At 40.6% G+C, this 20,046-nt stretch overlaps 1 non-coding gene across 1 annotated transcript; it reads right to left on the reverse strand.

The window, feature by feature from the left end:
- Window positions 1–17,897: 17,897 nt before the first annotated feature.
- Window positions 17,898–18,004, reverse strand: LOC111895266 (small nucleolar RNA R71). The gene has a single exon (XR_002851522.1). It is a non-coding gene; the product is annotated as a small nucleolar RNA R71 (small nucleolar RNA).
- Between the last annotated feature and the right edge of the window lie 2,042 nt (window positions 18,005–20,046).

The following is a 20,046-nucleotide window of genomic DNA, read 5'->3' on the forward strand; positions in this document are numbered from 1 at the left end:
GTGTCATTATTGGGTCTTACTTAGCCAAGAGGCTTATTAATGATTTTTGGACACAGACTTTGGGTCCATTAGAAAAGAAAGGATATTTGGGCCTTCATTGAGGGACTTGGGGTTTGGGTTTTCCTTTTTATTATGATGTCCTAACATGGGTTAATATTGTCATTCAGCACGGGAGGTTACAGACTGTTAGGAGAGCAGCTTTCGCATTCAGCAGACTAAGGTGAGTCTTCTCACCATACCGATGGGTCTAAGGTACCAAGGTCAGCCCTTTTTATGTAGATTGTGGATTGAATAGGCAATATGATAATATGACATTTGCATGAAAGACCATGTGGGGGTTCCCGTGGCACTTGGTATAAGACCTTGGAGGGTTTACATGGCATCCTTGTATATCTGCTTGTATAATTTGCATTATGTCTTGTTTGGTAGGAACACCTTATGGGGGTTCCCAAGGCAGGAAGACCTTGCGGGGATTCCCAAGGTAAGAAGACCACGTGGGGGTTCCCATGGCAGATAAGACCATGCGGGGGTTCCCGTGGCATTAAGTGTAAGACCATGGAAGGTTTCCAGTGCTTCCTTATATGTTGTATGCATGAATTATGTGATAGGTGTAGTTTATAGCTAATTTGATATGTGTTATGTGGTTTGTGTGTGGGGAATGCTCTGGGGAAATTCACTAAGCATTAGCTTACAGTTTGTGGATTTGTTTCAGGTACATCTGAGCCCAAGGGCAATGGCAATGCGTGATGGCGTGGCATGCACTCTCACACCGACATATTATGGGACACTCTAATGTTTTCGAAATGAAGTTGTAGTGAATATGGTTTTGAAAACAAGGGTAATTGGTTTTGTGGATGATGAGCATACATTTTGGATAATTAAAAAATGAAAAAATTTCTTTTAAAAATTTGGTCATTATAGATCTTAAAGAAAAATTTGGAAAAAACAATGGTTCTTGTTGAGAGAATAAATATTTTAGTTGGGTTGGTGGAGGTGAAGGAGATGGTGGTCGGAGCTGGGATTTTGGTTTTGGATCTGAGCTTGAATTGTAGGTTCGATTTTGGATTTGGTTTTAAGTTATTGGTTCGATATTGGTTTCGGATTTGAATATCAGGTTTAATTTTGGTTTCAGATGTGAGTTGTTGTTTGCATTTCAGTTTCAGGTTCATTTTTGGGCAGGTGGCGTAGCTGGTGTCGGGAGCTGAAATTGTGTTCCGAGATGATCAGTAGAGGTGGTGTCGGGAACTGGAAGACGAATTAGAAAATCATTTAAGGTAGAGTAAGCCTTTCTCCAACAATATATTTATAATAACTTATTTTATTCAATAATAATTAAATTAATAAAAAATGAATTAACAAAATAAAACTATATCATAACGGGCAATAGAGTCTTTTTAGGTCTAGCGGGGACCAAACACGCAGTACAAATATATCTTAGAGACCGTCCGAATTAAGAAAAATAATTAGGGACTAGACGTAATGATTACCGTGAACCATAGAAACCATTCACGTATTATACTAAAAACTTTAAGTTGGGAAAAATATAAAAACAGAAACATTTCAATAAAAAAAAGGTTAGTTTCACATATCATTGTTTTTTTTTAAATACACATCACGTTTTTAGCTTTCTTTACTTTTCTTAGTCTTACAGAAGCCAATGACTTATGAAAACAAAAAACAACCTTGGCTAGAAACGTATTAAAGTGATGTGGGAGGAAGGCGTGTAAAAAGATTTTAAATGTTTAATTAGGTTTAATTCTGATAGTAGTTGTGAGACCTATGTATTACATAGGTTAATTTTAAAGAAAAAGTTAAATGTAAATGTCAAAATATTTGATAACTTTGAATTTATAAGAAAATAAGACAAATAATGAATTATTATAATAAAAATGTTTTTTATTTTTTAAATTTAAATAAATAAACAAAAGAAACTAATGAGCTTTAATTCATTTTGAGATTAAAAGGAAAGTTGATTAATGAAATTGATATATATTTATTACTATGCATTTATTATATTAAAACATTAGGTGGAATTTAATAAATTAGAAAACATCATAAAATGACATGTTGAAAAAAAAATTAATTCAAAATAACCACAAAATGACATTTGACAAATTGAATGAGAGTATGACAAATGACAAAAAAAAAGACCTTCATTTATTAGAGTATATGTAACACCCTGTTCTGAAAGTATCCATTATTGGATTTCAGAGCCCGGGGCTAGGGGCGTTTCGGTCTTTTATGGGTATCAAAGTTTTTATTTGAGAATTTTTGGGCCGAGTTGTGTCGCTAGAAGCGAAGGGATTCTCGCAACCTTTTTGTGGATATAAAGTTCGTGGGAAACAGACATAGAACAAAGGAGTTACAACATTTTGAAGTTATTGACATTATTGGTCCCTTAGTGGAAAAGTTGGCAAAGAAGGACGATTCATGCAAAGTGGAAGGCGTGTGGGTACGCTCAGCGTACAAGGGAAATGGTTGTAGTTGCTTTTTGGTGTACGCCCAGCGTACGTCCAGAGTCTAGAAACCCAAAATTTAGGGTGTGCCACTATATAGGGAACAATATACCCTCAAGATTCATTCACCCTAAAGAGCTGCTACGAAACCCTAAACCCTCTTGATTGTTCTTGGAGCTTGTAAGGACATTTTTTTAGAGCATTTTAGTGTTCTTGGAGAGGCGTGATCTTCTTGGAGTCTCATTGATCAAGGAAGAGCTTTTGGATCCAAGTTCTCCAACTCATTTACAAACCCCAGAAGGTATAAAGCTTCCAACTTTCCTTATAGAAGTTTATATCTAGGTTTATGGAGCTTTGGACCTTTTTAGGTCCAAGGAATGGACCTTTTTTTATGAAACCTAGTGTTTGAACATAGGGTTGCCACCCTCAGAGCTAAAAAGGTCACATAAGCAATAAAGTCTCCATCTTGAACGTCTTTATGGGTTCATGCATGAGATCTAGCCCTCTTTATGGAAGAAGAATGTCATTTTGGGAGATTAGGCTTGATTGGGCCAAGTTAAGTCACAAAGTCAGTGACTTTATGGATTAAGACATGGAAAAGGACCAAGATCTGTAAGTGTAGCTTCTGAAGTGGATTATTAATAACTTAATAAGAAAAGGGCTTATCAGGGGGTTACCTTGAGCGTACGTGCAGGTAGGCCCAACATACTCACCAGTGGCTAGTACGCTTAGCGTACATGAATGTAAGCCCCGCATAGTATGTCAGTGTGGGCCTTGCAATTTGGGCCTCGGTTTGGGCCATGCTTTAGGTTATTGGGCCATAGGGCCATTACAAGTTAGATAATATTGGACAAGAAAATTTTTGGGATTAGGATAAGGCCCATTAGAGGGATTGGACCCGATTTAGCATATTCAGCAATCAGTGGGCCACTAGTGGGCTTGGGTAGCTTACCTAGTATTGGGCCTTAGTTTGGGACTTAGATATGGATCGAGTTGGACTACGTGTAGAATGGTCATTTTACCCTAAGAAGGATTATTGTATTGGAATAAATGGTGTTTGGTATTGGTAGTTCAGGAAGCCGAAGGGTTAGCAGTTCGGGAATTTGCCAGTCAGCAGCCAGAGGAGTATCAGCAGGGTTCAGCAGTGCGAGGTGTGTCTCGTCACTGTGTGAATGGTTAGAAGCCCACAATCCGGACCAATGTAGTTTATGAGTAGGAAGACCTGGGGGTTAGCCCTAGGCACTGTATGCTAGTATGTGAATCCAGATCAAGGTCTAATGTCAGGCGGGTGCCCAAGGAATGTTTGTATGATAGTTTATACTTGTTGTCTATGTGGTACTCATATGTGCCTGGTAGGGAGGTGAGGATCGGTGAGGTCATGTATCTCATCACTAGCAGAGTATGGAGGGGGTTCTGTATCTTATTAGTAGCAGAGGAGGGGCGAGGCATGAGATAGGAGAGGGGTGAGTGTGGGCAGGAGCCTGTATCTCACTATCAGCAGGAGCGTGGACGGGGTTTTATGACTCGTCAATAGCAGGACAGGGGCGATGCCGTAGTTAGGCGAGGCCTTAGATCAGAAGTATAGTAGAGTATATTAGTTACTTGTTATGTGTTATGTTATATGTTTGTATGGTTTTATCAGGCGAGGCCTAGAGATAGTCGGGGCTTAAGAGAATAAGATTTGAATACTGAGTGGGGCTCGATGCTAGGTTGGGCCCGATGCCGGAGCTAGTCCGATGTCGGGCAAGTCCCGATGCAGCAGGCAGGGGCCCAGTATGTGGTTATGTGTGTGGTATGTGGTAGATTGAGGAATTCACTAAGCTTCGTGCTTACAGTTTTTATTTTTGGTTTCAAGTGCTTCCAGTAGCGGAGGAAAGAGCTCGGGGTGATCGCATGGCACACACACCAAAGGAGTTTTAGCCTGGGATGATACTCTGATGTGATATGTTTTGAATGAATTTTTGGCACTTATGGTTTTATTATTAAATTAAAAATGATATTTTTGGTCATGATTTTCGGGTTGTTACAAGTTGGTATCCGAGCCTTGGGTTGAGGGATTCGGGCATACTCTCGGGTGTGACTCAACTCAAACTGAGGGCATGGTATGAAAATTATCAAAAGAAAATCATTTAAAAAAACCCGTTCTACGAAAGAGAAAAGAGTTTTGAAAAGAGGAAATGGCGTGGTGCATGCAATCAGCCAAGCTCAAGTAAGTTCTCCTAAATTACCCATACAAGTTTATCTTATGATATGATTATGTGATCAGCATGCTAGTTTAGGGCTAAGATCTAGGAAGGATGCCTTGTATGCCTATTATATGCGTTTATTGAGTTGCATGCTAGTATTGATTAGTCAGTGCTATAGCATGTTTATGTTATGCCTGATTATATGAGCTTTATGAATTGCACGCTAGTACAAAATCCTGACTAGGGAATAGAACAACTTGATTGGAGTATGTGTGTAACAGCCCGGAATTTCAAGTATTGTAATAATTATGATTTTGGGGGTGTTTTAAGAGGGGACTCGGCGAGTTGGAGCCTAGGCTCGCCGAGTAGGAGCGCAGACCTGGTCGCGGGTTCGCGACTGGACTCGACGAGTCCGATATGGACTCGGCGAGTCTACGCTGTTTAGCGAAAACCCTAACCGTTCAGGTTTGGGTCGTATATAACGCATTATATGCCGTCATTGTTCGTCTTTTAGTCGATTGAGAAGAACCCTAAGCGGCTGTGGGCATCTAGAGCAAGATTGAAGGTCATTGGTGACTTGAAGAAATTGTGGTGCAAGGAGGGAAGAGTTTTGGCTAAAGGAACTGCAAGGGATTCGAGTTCTGAGGTTTGGGGACACAGAGAGTGTGTTATTCAGGTAATAATTCGGATCATTTCTGTTATATTGATGTGTGCATGGATCTAGGGTTTATGGAACCCATTTAGTGATTAAATGGATTATTACTTTGTTAATCAAACGGATATAACCCTGTATTAGGACCTTTAGAGGTCCAGAAGGTTCCATGCTTGTATATTTCGGAACCATAATTGTCCCAGGATGCAGTTGAGCGGTTGCATGGCATGGACTCGCCGAGTCGATGAACAGACTCGACGAGTAGCTTGAAGATTAATTGGGACTCGTCGAGTTGTTCTTCAGACTCGGCGAGTTTAGTCAGGGTGGCCCCGCGATTCTTCCAGGAGGAACTCGTCGAGTAAAAAGGGGATACTCGACGTGTAGAAAGGGAATCTTAAGGAATCGGTGAGTCAAGGGCGAGTGGACTCAGAGTCGTTGAACTCGGCGAGTCTTGGGGTGACTCGGCGAGTTAGGTCGCGGGTTAAGTGAAGTTCTGAGTATGGGGACTCGGCGAGTCATAGGGTTGACTCGGCGAGTAGGGTCAGTCAGGGGTTGACTTTGACCTTGTCTTTGACCAAGTATTGACCAGTAGTTCCAGGGGTGTTTTGGTAATTGTTGTTTACTGTTTGATTCAGTGCATTGGTGGCTGTCCAGAGGTGGAGATCGTATCAGTGATCGGAGCAGCTTGAGCTATCTGTTCAGTCGGCAGTTTCGAGGTGAGTTATCCTCACTATATCGCTAGGGTTTATGGCACCAAGGCCGACTCTTTTATCGGATGGAAATCCGGGTAGTTGTCATTACATGTTATGGGCCGGAAGGCGTTGCTATGTGGACCGGAAGGTCATGGCCTGGAAAGGCGTATGTATGCATTTAGTATGTTGACTGGTTCATAGGGTAATGTTATGATAGTGACCGGCTAGACCGGTATCTTGTTAGAGTAATGCTATGATATGTGATCTGTTGATCGATTGTTGTCTATGAACTGCTATATGATTGCTTGTTATGTTATATGTGCATTTTATGCTTATGGGCCGGAAGGCAATATGTTATGGGCCGGAAGGCGATTATGTTGTGTGATGGACCGGAAGGTCGGCGTGGGTAGGACCGGAAGGTTTACCCAGCAGGGACGGAAGTCCCCTGAGACACATGGACCGGAAGGTCAGGGCCTGGAAAGGCGTATATGTGGTTGGTATTCTGGGGGTATCTCACTAAGCTTTCGGGCTTACAGTCGTGGTTTTATGTTTCAGGTTCTCAAGAGTCTGTGGCAAGGCAAAGGCGTGATCGTACCGTTCCTCGCGTTGGTGTTTTATGATATGAACCTGGGAAAATTACTCTGTTGAATAACGTTTTGAAAACCTTTTTGTAACAATGTTAATAAAATGGGTGTTTTTGAAAAGTTTTAATTGTTTTGAAATTTTGGATGTTACAATGTGGTTAGATTTCCCAATGCCCGAATGTTTCTTACTTTGTGCTATTAGGAGTTCTAGTTATCTCTAACTAACTAGTAAACGAATATGCTAAGTTACATACTGCAAGGACTAAATAATTTCATAAGGTTAGGTATATCTCTATTCCGCAGCTCTCGTCTAAGTCCAACTGTTGTAGGGTAGGACCTCTCATTCGAAGAATTATCTAGACTGAGTGATATGTAATGGTATTCGCGAGTTAGTTAGGGGGAGAGTTGAGACAAAACTAGGGAACTTGTAGTGCGTGTGTGATCCCTCGGTAGTGATATGTATTCTGATGATTGTTTTGGCATGTTTACAGCATCGTGACGTTGCATGAGAGACCAGTGGGTGGTTCAGGTGCAGGCGAGGGATCAAGATCAGGTTCAGGAGCCGATCAGCTCGGGGAGCAGATGAGGGAGTTTATATTAATTGAGATTAGTCGCAATATTCTAGACCAGACTCCTGCGATCTTTAGTACGGTCAAGGATGGCATATTGGAGATTTTGGATGAGAAGCTGGGAGTTTTTCGTACTAAGATGATGACCATGATGGGGGCACGTTCGTTCACATTCTGAGAGTTTAGTGCTTGTGGAGTTCCGGATTATCATAGGGCTAGGGACCCCATTGCTAGCAGCAGGTGGTTCGCTGATGTCGCCAACGCTTTCCATACAAGTCGGTTCCTTGAAGGGGACAATGTCCAACTTGCCTCCTGTCTTCTAAAGGACATAGCACAGGATTGATTGGAGGAGGTTGGACATCCGATTAGGGATGATGCCGCATTGGACGTGATGACATGGAGTGATTTCTCGGCCATGTTAAGGGCCAAGTTTACACCAGTGATCAATGTGCAACAGTTAGCACGAGAGTTTCAGGATTTGCGGCAGACTACAGAGACAGTGGCGGAGATCACCGCCATGTTCAGGGAGAGGGTTGTTCTTGGTCCACAGTATGTGCGGACGAAGAGATGAAGAAGGCCCGATATCACAAGATGCTGAGGAGTGACATCAGGGAGTTTGTGAACAGGTCCAACTGCAAGACGCTGGAGGATATGATTACTCGGTCCAAGAAAGGGAGATCAATCTGGAGCACCTCAGGAAGAGGAAGCCGGAGGAGGTTCAGGTAGCCGCAGGTTTAGGTAAGAGACCCAAGGGGTCGGATGCGAGATCGAGGGATTATCAGGGCCGCAGTTGTTGTGGCAAGTGTGGAAAAACGCACGAGGGTGCGTGCAGGAGTGGTAGTGGTGTTGATTTTGGCTGCTTCAAGTGTGATCGGACTGTGTTTTCAGCAGGGATTGTACTACTACCACCCCTCAGGGATCAGACCTGATATGTTTCCATTGCAGTCAGAGGGGCCACAAGAAGGCGCAGTATCCGAGTTTGTTTCCTGCAGGACAAGTGATGGAACCTGCCTCAGCGACCATGGGGATCACCGATAGTCGTCAGGGCCGAGCGGAGGCGCCTGCAATATGGAGCAGGGCATTTCAGTTGTCTATAGTAGAGGCGTGAGCAGCACCGGACGTTATAGGTATGTATCTTTTGCCTTACTGTCAGTTTTTATTCATGATCATGTTGGTATGGTACTGCATCTATATTAGCGAATGTATGTTAGAATTCTATTTTTGTTCGTGTTCGGATCATATGTCATCTGCATACCATGGGTTTTATGGGAAGTAATTCATAGCAGTACCCCCCCCCCCCACACACACACACTTTTTTGGTCTGGTTCTCGGGATGCAGTCGATGTAGCAGGTGTGAGTGGGACTCGGGAAGTGTCCTGTTAGTCTACAAAAGTGGTTCGGATTTGGTATTGGTTAGTTTTAGAGCTCTAACGGTGGTAAGCATGGTTGGCATTCGATCGACCTTTGGATGGAGAAAAGGATTAGGAATCCTTTCCAAGATGGGACTTATAGGGATCTAGTTGAACCGAAGTGGGTGAGGTCGTATCTCCTAGTAAGTCAAATAGAGATCGAGAAAGGATAGTTTGTTGAGGAATCAGGATGGTTTAGGACCCGCGTAGCCCTAGATAGGTGAGACAGGGGGTAGGGTCGCTCAGTAGTATTGTTTAGGCGAGACCCATGGGCAAGGCCCTTGCGATAGTAGCAAAACAAGTGAGAATTGAGGGAGAGACCACTCAAAGATATAGTTTAGGTGAGACCCGCAGGCGAGGCCCATGAGATTTTAGCAGCGCAGGTGGGACTTGGTAGAGGCCATAGAGTCAAGTTATGGGATTGAGGATCCCAAGATTTAGGGAGCCAGAGTAGCAAGGTAGATAGAGCAGTTTTAGCTAGCCAGAGTTTATTCGGAGATCACTGGGAGTGACTGAGAGCTTGAGCTTGGGTTCGGTGACCGAAGAAAATTCGGTATTCTAGATGGTGGCCAAAAAGGTTCGGACCTGGGAGGTCCCCGTTCTTTTGGAAAGAAGACAAGAGGCAGCATGGTGTTCGGGTAGAAGTCTCTATCATGATGGTTCCTATGTGCAAAGTAGCTTGGGGTTTGCAAAAGTTTGAAGTATCTTTTCTTCAGAATGGAAGACCAAGTTAGCTTTCAGTATCATGGGAATGTTGCTCTACGTGTAGAATCATCAGTTGCGTTCCGCAGATCAGTGATGGGGAGATGGGTGTTAGTAAGGAGAGACTTCAAGGACGAAGTCTAGTTGAAGTGGGGGAGAGTTGTAACACCATGTTCTGAAAGTATCCGTTATTGGATTTCAGAGCCCAAGGTTAGGGGCGTTTCGGTCTTTTATGGGTCTTGAAGTTTTTATTTGAGAAATGTTGGGCTCAGGTGTGTCACTAGAAGCGAAGGGATTCTCGCCACCTGTTTGTGGCTATAAAGTTCGTCGGAAATGAACTTAGAACAAAGGATTTAAATCATTTTGAAGTGATTGACATTAATGGTCCCTTAATGGAAAAGTTGGCAAAGAAGGACCATGCATGCAAATTGGAAGGCGCATGGGTATGCCTAGTGTAAGCTGGGTTACGACCAGCGTACAAGGGAAATAGTCGTGGTTGCTTTTTGGCGTACGCCCAACGTACAAGATGTACGCCCAACATACATTGAGCGTCCAGAAACCCTGAATTTAGGGTGTGCCACTATATAAGGAACATTATTCCCTCAAGATCATTTAACCCTAAATAGCTGCTACGAAACCTTAAACCCTCTTGAGTGTTCTTGGAGACTGTAAGGCCATTTTTGAGTGCATTTTAGTGTTCTTGGAGAGGTGTAATCATCTTGGAGTCTCATTGATCAAGGAAGAGCTTTTGGATCCAAGTTCTCTAGCTCATTTACAAACCCCAGAAGGTATAAAGCTTCTAACTTTCCTTATAGAAGTTTAGATCTACGTTTATGGAGCTTTGGACCTTTTTAGGTCCAAATAATGGACCTTTTTTATGAAACCTAGTGTTTGAGCTTAGGGTTGCCACCCTCAGAGCTAAAAAGGTCCCATAACTAATAAAGTCTCCATCATGAACGTCTTTATGGGTTCATGCATGAGATCTAGCCCTCTTGATGGAAGAAGAATTTCATTTTGGGAGATTAGGCTTGATTGGGCCAAGTTAAGTCACAAAGTTAATGACTTTATGGATTAAGACATGGAAAAGGACCAAGATCTGTAAGTGTAGTTTCTGAAGTGGATTATTAAGAACTTAATGAGAAAAGGGCTTATCAAGGGGGGTTACCTTGAGCGTACGTGCATGTAGGCCCAGCGTACTCACCAGTGGCTAGTACGCTTAGCGTACATGAATGTACGCCCCACATCCTCTGTCAGTGTGGGCCTTGCATTTTGGGCCCCGGTTTGGGCCATGCTTTAGGTTATTGGGTCGTAGGCCATTAGAAGTCAGATAATATTGGACAATAAAATGTTTGGGATTAGGATAAGGCCCATTATAGGGATTGGGCACGATTCAGCAAATTCGGCCATCAGTGGGCCACTAGTGGGCTTGGGGAGCTTAGTTAGTATTGGGCCTTAGTTTGGGACTTAGATATGGATCAAGTTGGACTACGTGTAGAATGGTCATTTTACCCTAAGAAGGATTATTGTACTGGAATAAATGGTGTTTGGTATTGGTAGTTCAAGAAGCCAAAGGGTTAGCATGACGGGAATTTGCCAGTCAGCAGCCAGAGGAGTATCAACAGGGTTCAGTAGTGTGTGGTGAGTCTCCTCACTGTGTGAATGGGTCCAAGCCCATAATCCCGACCCATGTAGTTTATGAGTAGTAAGACCCAGGGGTTAGCCTTAGGCACTTTGTGCTAGTATGTGATTCCAGATCAAGGTCTGATGTCGGGCGGGTTCCCAAGAAATGTTTGTATGATAGTTTATACTTGTTGTCTATGTGGTACTCGTATGTGCCTGGTAGGGAGGTGAGGGTGGGCGAGGTCCCGTAGCTCACCACTAGCAGAGTATGGAAGGGGTTCCGTATCTCATTAGTAGCAGAGCAGGGGCGAGGCCCGAGATTGGAGAGGGGTGAATGTGGGCGGGGGTTCGTATCGCACTATCAGCAGGAGCGTGGACGGGGTTCCATGAGTCATTAGTAGAAGGACAGGGGTGACGCCCTAGTTAGGCTAGGCCTTAGATCAGAAGTATAGTAGAGTATATTAGTTACTTATTATGTGTTATGTTATATGTTTGTATGCGTTTAGTGGGCGAGGCCCAGAGACAGGCGGGGCGGCCCAGTATGTGGTTATGTCTGTGGTATGTGGTAGGTTGGGGAACTCACTAAGCTTCGTGCTTACGGTTTTCAATTTTGGTTTCAAGTGCTTCTAGTAGCGGAGGGAAGAGCTCGGGGTGATCGAATGGCACACACACCAAAGGAGTTTTAGCTTGGGATGTTTACTCTGATAAAATAAAATAATATTTTAGACATGATATTCTGATGTGATATGAATGGTTGGCACTTGTGGTTTTATTATTAAATTAAAAATGAAATTTTTTGTCATGATTTTTGGGTTGTTACAGTAGATAAGTTCGTTTAATTCAAATATAAGTTGATTTAATTCTAATGTTTAATTTAGAAAGAGTATTTTAATAATATTATATGAAATTTTGAAATTTTAGATAAGTTTTTAAATATCAAGTTAGTTTAATCTAAATTAAGAGCTTCCATATAAAATATGATTTTTATAGTTTGAAATGAATATATATATATATATATATATATATATATATATATATATATATATATATATATATATATATATATATATATAATTTTAAAATTTGTGAAGATATATAGATAATATCTAATGTTTGTAAGGGTATAAATAAAATTTTTCCTTATTTTTATTAGAAATGTTGAATCTATAACCATAATATAACTACTTATCTTGGTAAGGCTGGTGGATATGGGTCACAATCATACCGACCCACAACGCTGCGATATCGTCATCTTCTCTCCACAACTCTTAGAGTAGATGATATTCATCCATGGAACGATGTTGAGAAGAAGCCGAGAAAGAAGAAAAGAAAAGGAAGTATGAGACGTCCAGGGACATTGTTGTGTAAAGGGGCTTAACACAACTTAAATATGGAACGGCGTTCCTTTAGCCTTAACGGCGTTAAGACAACTTCATGATTCCCATTGCATGAAGGACCAATACCATACAACCTAATGTTTTGTTATTCTAGTACCTTATTTGTTTAATTGAAGTTTCTAAAATTCCAACAATTGCCTTTGGTAAATTCTGCAAGGTTGATGCATTCTTTAATCAAGTATTTTTCATCATCAATGTTTTAAAACCCGGTTTGAACTGGCCGGTCGAACCGGTTAGACTGGGAACCAGGAAAATGAGCGGTTCAACTATCACTGGTTTTACGTCGATTTCTAAATTGGATTGAACTGACAGTTTTTTTGAAAAAAATCGTTTGAATCGGTCAAAATATACCGGTTGAACTGGTTAAACCAAATAAAAATAATGGAAAAGAACCATTTTCACAATAAACTTTGATGAATTTTTTCAAATCTATATAATTTTCTCTAAATAAAAACATATCATAAATGTTATAAAAATTTAATGTATCTGGAGTGATTTACAACTTATTTGTATGTATACTTTTAATATATGAACTTATAAACGTCACATTCATTATTTATATATGTATGTATGTATGTATAGGAAAATAGAAAAAAAATATATGAAAATTATAGAAAACGGTTGACCCGCCGGTCGAACCGGTTAAACCGATTGAACCGGAAACTAAACTGATCACTTTACCGGTTCAACTAAAAAACCGATTTTTAAAACATTGTTCATCATGTTTATTAGCAAATAATAATTAAACCGCACATGAATAATAATGGGATATCTTTTGTAGGCTCCATCTCGTCCTTATCTACTTATATATTGAATATATGTTAAAGATAACGAGGAATATATTTGACAAAAATCAACCTTCTAAACTCATCTTTGATATGATGCAAACATATGATTGTGTTTAAATTTGTTTCTTTCGCATGTATGCATCTTTTATTAAGAGTAAATTATAGTACTGGTCCCTAGGGTTTGCATGAAAGAACAGTTTTGGTTTTACTATTGGAAAAACACCAGTAATGGTCCGTATGGAGGATTTTGGTAACACTGTGGTCCCTAAGCCTTAACCCCATTTATTTTAACTGTGAAATGCATGTGAAAATACCAACATACCTTTTTATAATTTATTTCCTTTATTGATATGGTTGATAAGTTGATGGACCATTTCTATAAAAATTTGAAAAAAAAACCCTAAAAATGTCATCTCGTCCTTGTGCAGTGTAGTCCAGTCCACTGATGGAGTTTTTTTCTTTTTTTTTTCTTTTTTTTTCAATTATAGTCGATCAGAACATCAAAACCACCTATAACCTCCCTCTTTGAGAGGCAATGAAGCTAGAAATATATGAGACTAAAATTTGCGACTGCATAATCGATGAATAGGTAAGAGAGTGAATTTAATAACGGTGATATTCTCAACGTATCCGCAACGTGTGTTCAACTAATTCAGAGTCAAATTGTATTCCATATTTGTAGGAGTATTCAGTTGTATTTTTGTGTATAAATACCTAGTGTATATCATTGTATCTGCATCAATAAAATCAGAGATCATCTTTACTTCTTCAACTATTATATGGTGTCAGAGCTATCCTGATTTTTTTTCTCACAGCTAACAACAACAATCAACATATTTTAGGGCTCGCTACTGGCTCCTCCTTTCAAATCCCTCCCATGAGCATCAAGCTCAAGACCTCCAACTTCTGTCTCTGGCGTACAACCATTGTGTCAGCTCTGGAAACCTTTTATCTTGAATCATTCATTCTTGATCCTCAACCACTAACAACATCACCCCCTACCCCATCCCTACCACCTACCCTAACATCCTCTACCTCTTCCTCTTTTCCATCCAATCCCAACCCACATTACCAACGTTCTACCATCAGCTCCCGTTCCCATCAACATCCACCTCACTTTCGTCCTGCCCAACATACTCAACATCACATGGTCACTCGTGCTCGCACTAAATCTCTCATATCTAAACCTTTTACCACCACATTAATTCCCCATGAATTACTGAACCTTCTTCTTTCAAACATGCCAACACTTCATCTTGTTGGCAACAGGAAATGAAACGTGAATATGATGCTTTGATGAGAAATAATACTTGGAAATTGGTACCATGTCCTACTAATGTCAATGTTGTAGGGTGAAAATGGATCTATAAGATCAAACGCCACTCTGATGGAGCAATAGATATATACAAAGCACGACTTGTAGCACAGGGATACAGTCAAGCTCGTGGTGTTGATTACTTTGACACGTCCAGTCCTGTAATCAAGCCAACAACAATCGGACTTGTTCTTTCCCTTGCTATTTCCAACAAATGGAGCATTCGCCAACTCGATATTAACAATGCATTCCTAAATGGCGACCTGGTGGAGGATGTTTATATGCGACAACCAAAGGGATTCGAAGAAAAACAACATCCCACACATGTTTGTCACTTGCAAAAAGCCATTTACAGACTCAAACAGGCACCTTGTTCCTAGTTCAACAAGTTCAAAGCGTATCTCATTTGGAAAAAATTCAAACCTTGCCACTCTGATACCTCACTAATAAATCTAACAAAGCTACAATATATGTTTTAGTTTATGTTGATGATCTGATTATAACAGGTATGGATGACATACTGTGACAACCCGAAACTTCTGTCTCGCACACTTAGCCATTTCAATCAAAGTTAAACATGTTTCGTTGACTTCTAGCACTGTTTGAGGGTTCGTTTAAGTGAATCTAGGAATGAGTTAGCAAGTCGTATACTGTCAATACAGGGCCATACACACTCTTAAAGGGAGTGTACGGTCGTACATATGGGTGTGCGGCCACACACACACCTCCTGGCATCACACTCCTTTCTAGGCAACACACCCACCCTAAATAAAGGGTAGACCCCTCTCCTTTCAATCCTTTAACATCCTGGCAGCACACAACACCTTTTCTCTCAAGACTCTTCAACCGCAAACCCTCCAAAGGCTTCAAAAACGTGAGTAATCCATCCCTTAGCTTGTTATAATTGAAGAACCACTTCATCAAAGCCTTGATTCATAAGGTTGGTCGCACACTCTTAACACGCCCTCCAACGTGAGAGTTTGACTTCCATCTTCGAGTTAGACATGACCATAGCCTTGCTCCACCTTGGAAATGGCAATCTAGACATTTTTGTGTGGGGTGTACAACCGCACACACCTGTGTACGGCCGCACACACCCTTATGCAGCAGCACACTCCAAGTGTGTGGTAGCACACCCAAGTGTGCGACCACACACTCATTCTAGGACCACAAACCCACTTCTAGGACACCTAACTTGCACTACAATTGAGTTTGGACCAATGATATTAGCATATTTAGCCTTATATTAAGTATAGATTTTTATCATTTATTAGCTAATTTATTGCATATCATGGACAAAAGATACTTAAAAGTGTTTAAATTGTGTTTTCAGTCCAAAAGCGAAGCTCGAAAGCAAAAGGAAGCAAGAGAAGAAGTTGGGACCCTTAGAGAGAAGCAAGCTGCGGGAATTAATTTATAAACTCTCTGACTTATGGAGAAGATAAGGACTCTCTGACTTACCGTGCACGGGAATTAATTGATAGACTCGACAAGTCAGTCGTGGACTCGGCGAGTCGATGCGAATCTATAAAAATGACTTTTCAAATCAACACAAATAATGCTGGAACCCTTGCGGAGAAGCAAGCTGCAAATTAGAGTCAGGAGAGATCTGGAGAACGAAGATACAACCCTAAACCTAATCCCGAAGGAGATTTGAGGCAAATTTACATCATTCTTACTTTAATCTATTGTTCTTCATCATGTTTAAACTTTTAGATCTCGTTTTTGTGCTGTCAATTACCTCAATCATGAGCTAAAACCTTTTAACTTCTGTTTGGGGAGACAATATTGAGACTATGGTTTGATCTATGGAAGGATTGATTTAATATTGGTGATTTCGTTAATTCTAGCTTGTTAAAGAACCTTATGTGTGAATGATAACTATTTTTCTGTTAATAGGAAGATAATTAAGCTGCATGAACTTCTCTTAATTGTTACCTCATATAATTTATGTGACCACTTTATTATATGACTAGGATTAGCGACTGTGAAACTAGAATTAATAGAAAAATAGGTAAATTCATGTGTGAGCTTGTGTGATGACCATCAACAAGAGGTTAATTAAAGGACCAAATTAGTTAACCATTACAAGTCTAAATTAACCCGAATAAATAACCTAGTGAATTGAATTAAATTAGACAACTGGCCACTGTTTGAGTTAGTTTGTTCTCTAAGGATTAGTGCAGCGAACGTGAATCTAATCACTTGAATCGGTAGCCAATAGAAGAATTAATCCATTGCACTATTGCCATTATATCAACCATAGGATCAATTGAGTTAAACTAAACAGAAGTTCCCTTCGTAATTGAATATAGTTGAATCTTTGCTTATCTAGTTTTTAGTTAATTAGTTTAAGTATTAGTTGGTAAGTTTCTAGTCTTGAAAAACTAGAGAAAACCTTATTTTATTATTTAATTTTATATAAAACTAGTTTTTAGTTTTAATTCTCCATTCCCTGTGTTCGATACCCTACTTATTTAGTTTTACCACAATTGATAGGTCTACTACCTTTGTGTGTTTATTTTATAATTAAAAGTAGGATTAAAACTAGTTGGTTTTACACACATCAAGTTTTTGGCGCCGTTGCCGGGGAACGGTTCTAAATTAGCACTAAACTCTATTTTTATCGATCCTTTGTGTGAGATTTATCTTACACAAAGTTAATTCTTAAGTAATTTAGTAATTAGGATAGGTTTTGATAAATTTCTATTTTAATTAGGAACTTTTCTGTTTTTGCCTTGAACTCGCCGAGTGCACTCGAAGCAACTCGGCGAGTCCATCGCTGTTCACAGTTTAAGTTTTTATTTTATTTTTGTTCTTTTTACGCGTTTTTTTTTGTTTTATTTGCAGTTTTTCATGACCCGTGGATCTGATACACCTTTGGTCCCTCCACTAGAAGACCCGGAGTCCGCCCTAAGGAAGAACAAAGGAAAATCCGTTGGAGAATCTATTTCTTCAAAGAACTCACCATTGAAGAATCTAAAGTCCGTTTTCAACAAGAAGAAGAGCAGCAAATCAGGAGCTTCCAACGCCTCTATAGCAATAGAAGACCCGATCAAAGAGGACACCGAGTACGAAATCGAAGGAGAAGAAAACCACACTTTTGGGCACGAATACGACTTCCACGACGAATTAGCCATTATCATGGCTAACATCGATGAAGTCCCCATAGGGGAATGGAAGAAGAGGATGCATGACGATACCGGCCCGGGATTTGTGCAACCTGCAATTCCCGCTACTGCTACTTTCGAACTAAAGGGCCACATACTCGCTCAACTAAAGGAGATTCCTTTCTATGGAAAAGACCATGAAGATGCTTACAAGCACTTAGATGAAATCAATGATGTAGATGATTACTTTAATGTTCAAATGTGCCTCGCGAGACCCAGCTACTTCGCATGCTTCCAGTTACATTTAAGGGTGCTGCAAAAGATTGGATCAAGTCACTCCCTCCGGGGTCGGTCACCACATGGGCTAAGATGAAAGAAGAATTTATTGACCACTTTTGCCCACCTTCTAAAATAGCCAAATTGAAGAAGGCCATTGCTAACTTTAAACAACAAGCTGGAGAGTCACTATATGAAGCTTGGGAGAGGTACAAGAGCCTGCTAAGGAATTGCCCACACCATGACCTTAATAGCCAACAAGAAGTCTCCATCTTCTATGACGGATTCAATGTCACAACAAGGCAATGTCTTGACTCGCAAGGCCCGCTCACAAAGAAGCCACCCCCGGTGATCAAAGAATTAATTGAAGAGTTCTCTAAACATTCTAAAGAATACCACAACCCACGAAATGAAGTAAGTAGGGGGTAGTGAACACGATCAACGATGGCATGGCAGCAATGATGGCTAAAGTAGACAGTTTAGATAGAAGAATGACGAAGATGGATCAAACAATCCATGCTATCCGGGTAGGATGTGAAAATTGTAGGGGACCTCACTTAACTAAAGAATGTGACTTGGATGAGAATGGAAACAAAAAGGCGAAATTTTCTATTCAAGTGGTGACAGGTACGATGAGACTTGGCGGAAACCCAAGAAGGAATGGCTCCCGTATGAAGAATACAAAAAGGCAAAGGAAGAGAAATACAAGCAAAAAGAGAGGGGCTTCTATCAAAAGGAAGAACCGGTAGTCGATTTAGAAGAGATGTTCACGAGATTTATAGCCGCGTCCGAGAAAAGACACAATTATCATGATGCTCCAATACAAGAGACCAGAACAATACTTAGAAATCAGCAAGCATCTATCCTCAACATTGAAAAACAGCTTGGGCAACTGGCACACCAAGTGAACAAGAGAAGACCCGGTGAACTTCCAAGTAAAACCAAGAATAATCCCAGAATGGAGAATGTGAATGTTATAACATCTAGTTATGGGGAAATTTTCACTCCTGTGACCCCTGCACAGAAGGTCTCAACTAAGGTGCATGCAGGAAAGGTAGAAGAGTCGAGTGCAGGTAAACCCGACACGACTCGCCGAGTCCCTCTAATGGACTCGACGAGTCCATGGTCTGATGACAAAACTGTTGTTTCCTTCAAGTCGTACAGGCCACCTTTCCCATTTCCAATTCGAGCCATTCCTGATGAAAAGGTTAAAGCATACAGAACTTTCATGGAACATGTTAAATCCCTTCAAGTCAACATCCCATTTGCTGAAACGATGCTTCAAACACCTAAATATTTAAACTTGCTTAAGGGTCTCTTTGATGCTAGAAAATATATGGCTGAAGTAGCGGAGTTAGTATTAGATGAGCTACCAGAAAAGAAGGGTGATCCGGGAAGCATCTCGATTCCTTGTCAATTTGGAAATATACTTGCTACTCAAGCATTGACCGATTCGGGTGCAAGTATTAACCTAATGCCTTTTTCTTTCTTCAAGAAGTTGAATCTACCGGAGCCAAAGCCTATTAATATGAAGATCCATCTAGCGGACAAGACAATCATTCATCCAAGAGGTGTTTGTGAAGATCTTCTCATAAAAGTGGACAAATTTGTATTCCCCGTGGATTTTGTAGTGCTTGACATGGAAGAAGACCTTAAAATTCCAATTATTTTGGGAAGACCATTTTTGAATACCGTATGTGCATTGATAGATGTATGCGATTCCACACTAACATTGAGGGTAGGAGATGAATCGGCAGTGTTTAAGGCTATACAAGAGGTTAAGCAAGAAGAAACAACAGAAGAAGAAATTTCCTCCATTGATTTGGATGATGAAATACTACAAAAAGAACTTGCAATCTTACAAAAAGAATATCCGAATAAATTTCTACTATCTTCTGGAGGAAATGGTGATGCTGAGAAAGACTTAGAGGAGATAGAGAAGCTGTTGAAGGGAACTTATTCAAAAAAGTCGATGGAAAGTGAGGAATGCGCATCGACTCGCCGAGTCGCATCGGCAGACTCGACGAGTCCAGTCGAAAATTTTAGCAATTCGGATTACCTTTATCTGCTTGTTACCAGTCCCTTGCCTAATTTTGACATGAAGATTTTTCCTAATTCTTTAGAAGATCCAGCAGCAGAAGGCGTAATTGTTAAAATGTATATGCTCAAGTAGCATATCTTGACACGGTGATACAAGGAGATGAAGAGATGTGACTTGATAAGGAGGCAAGCTTGGGGGAAGATGAGAATGCAAAGGTTGGGGATGATGATACTAATAACTCGTTCATTG

The sequence above is a fragment of the Lactuca sativa genome, chromosome 5 (genome assembly GCF_002870075.4).
Source record: "Lactuca sativa cultivar Salinas chromosome 5, Lsat_Salinas_v11, whole genome shotgun sequence".
Lineage (NCBI taxonomy): Eukaryota > Viridiplantae > Streptophyta > Magnoliopsida > Asterales > Asteraceae > Lactuca > Lactuca sativa.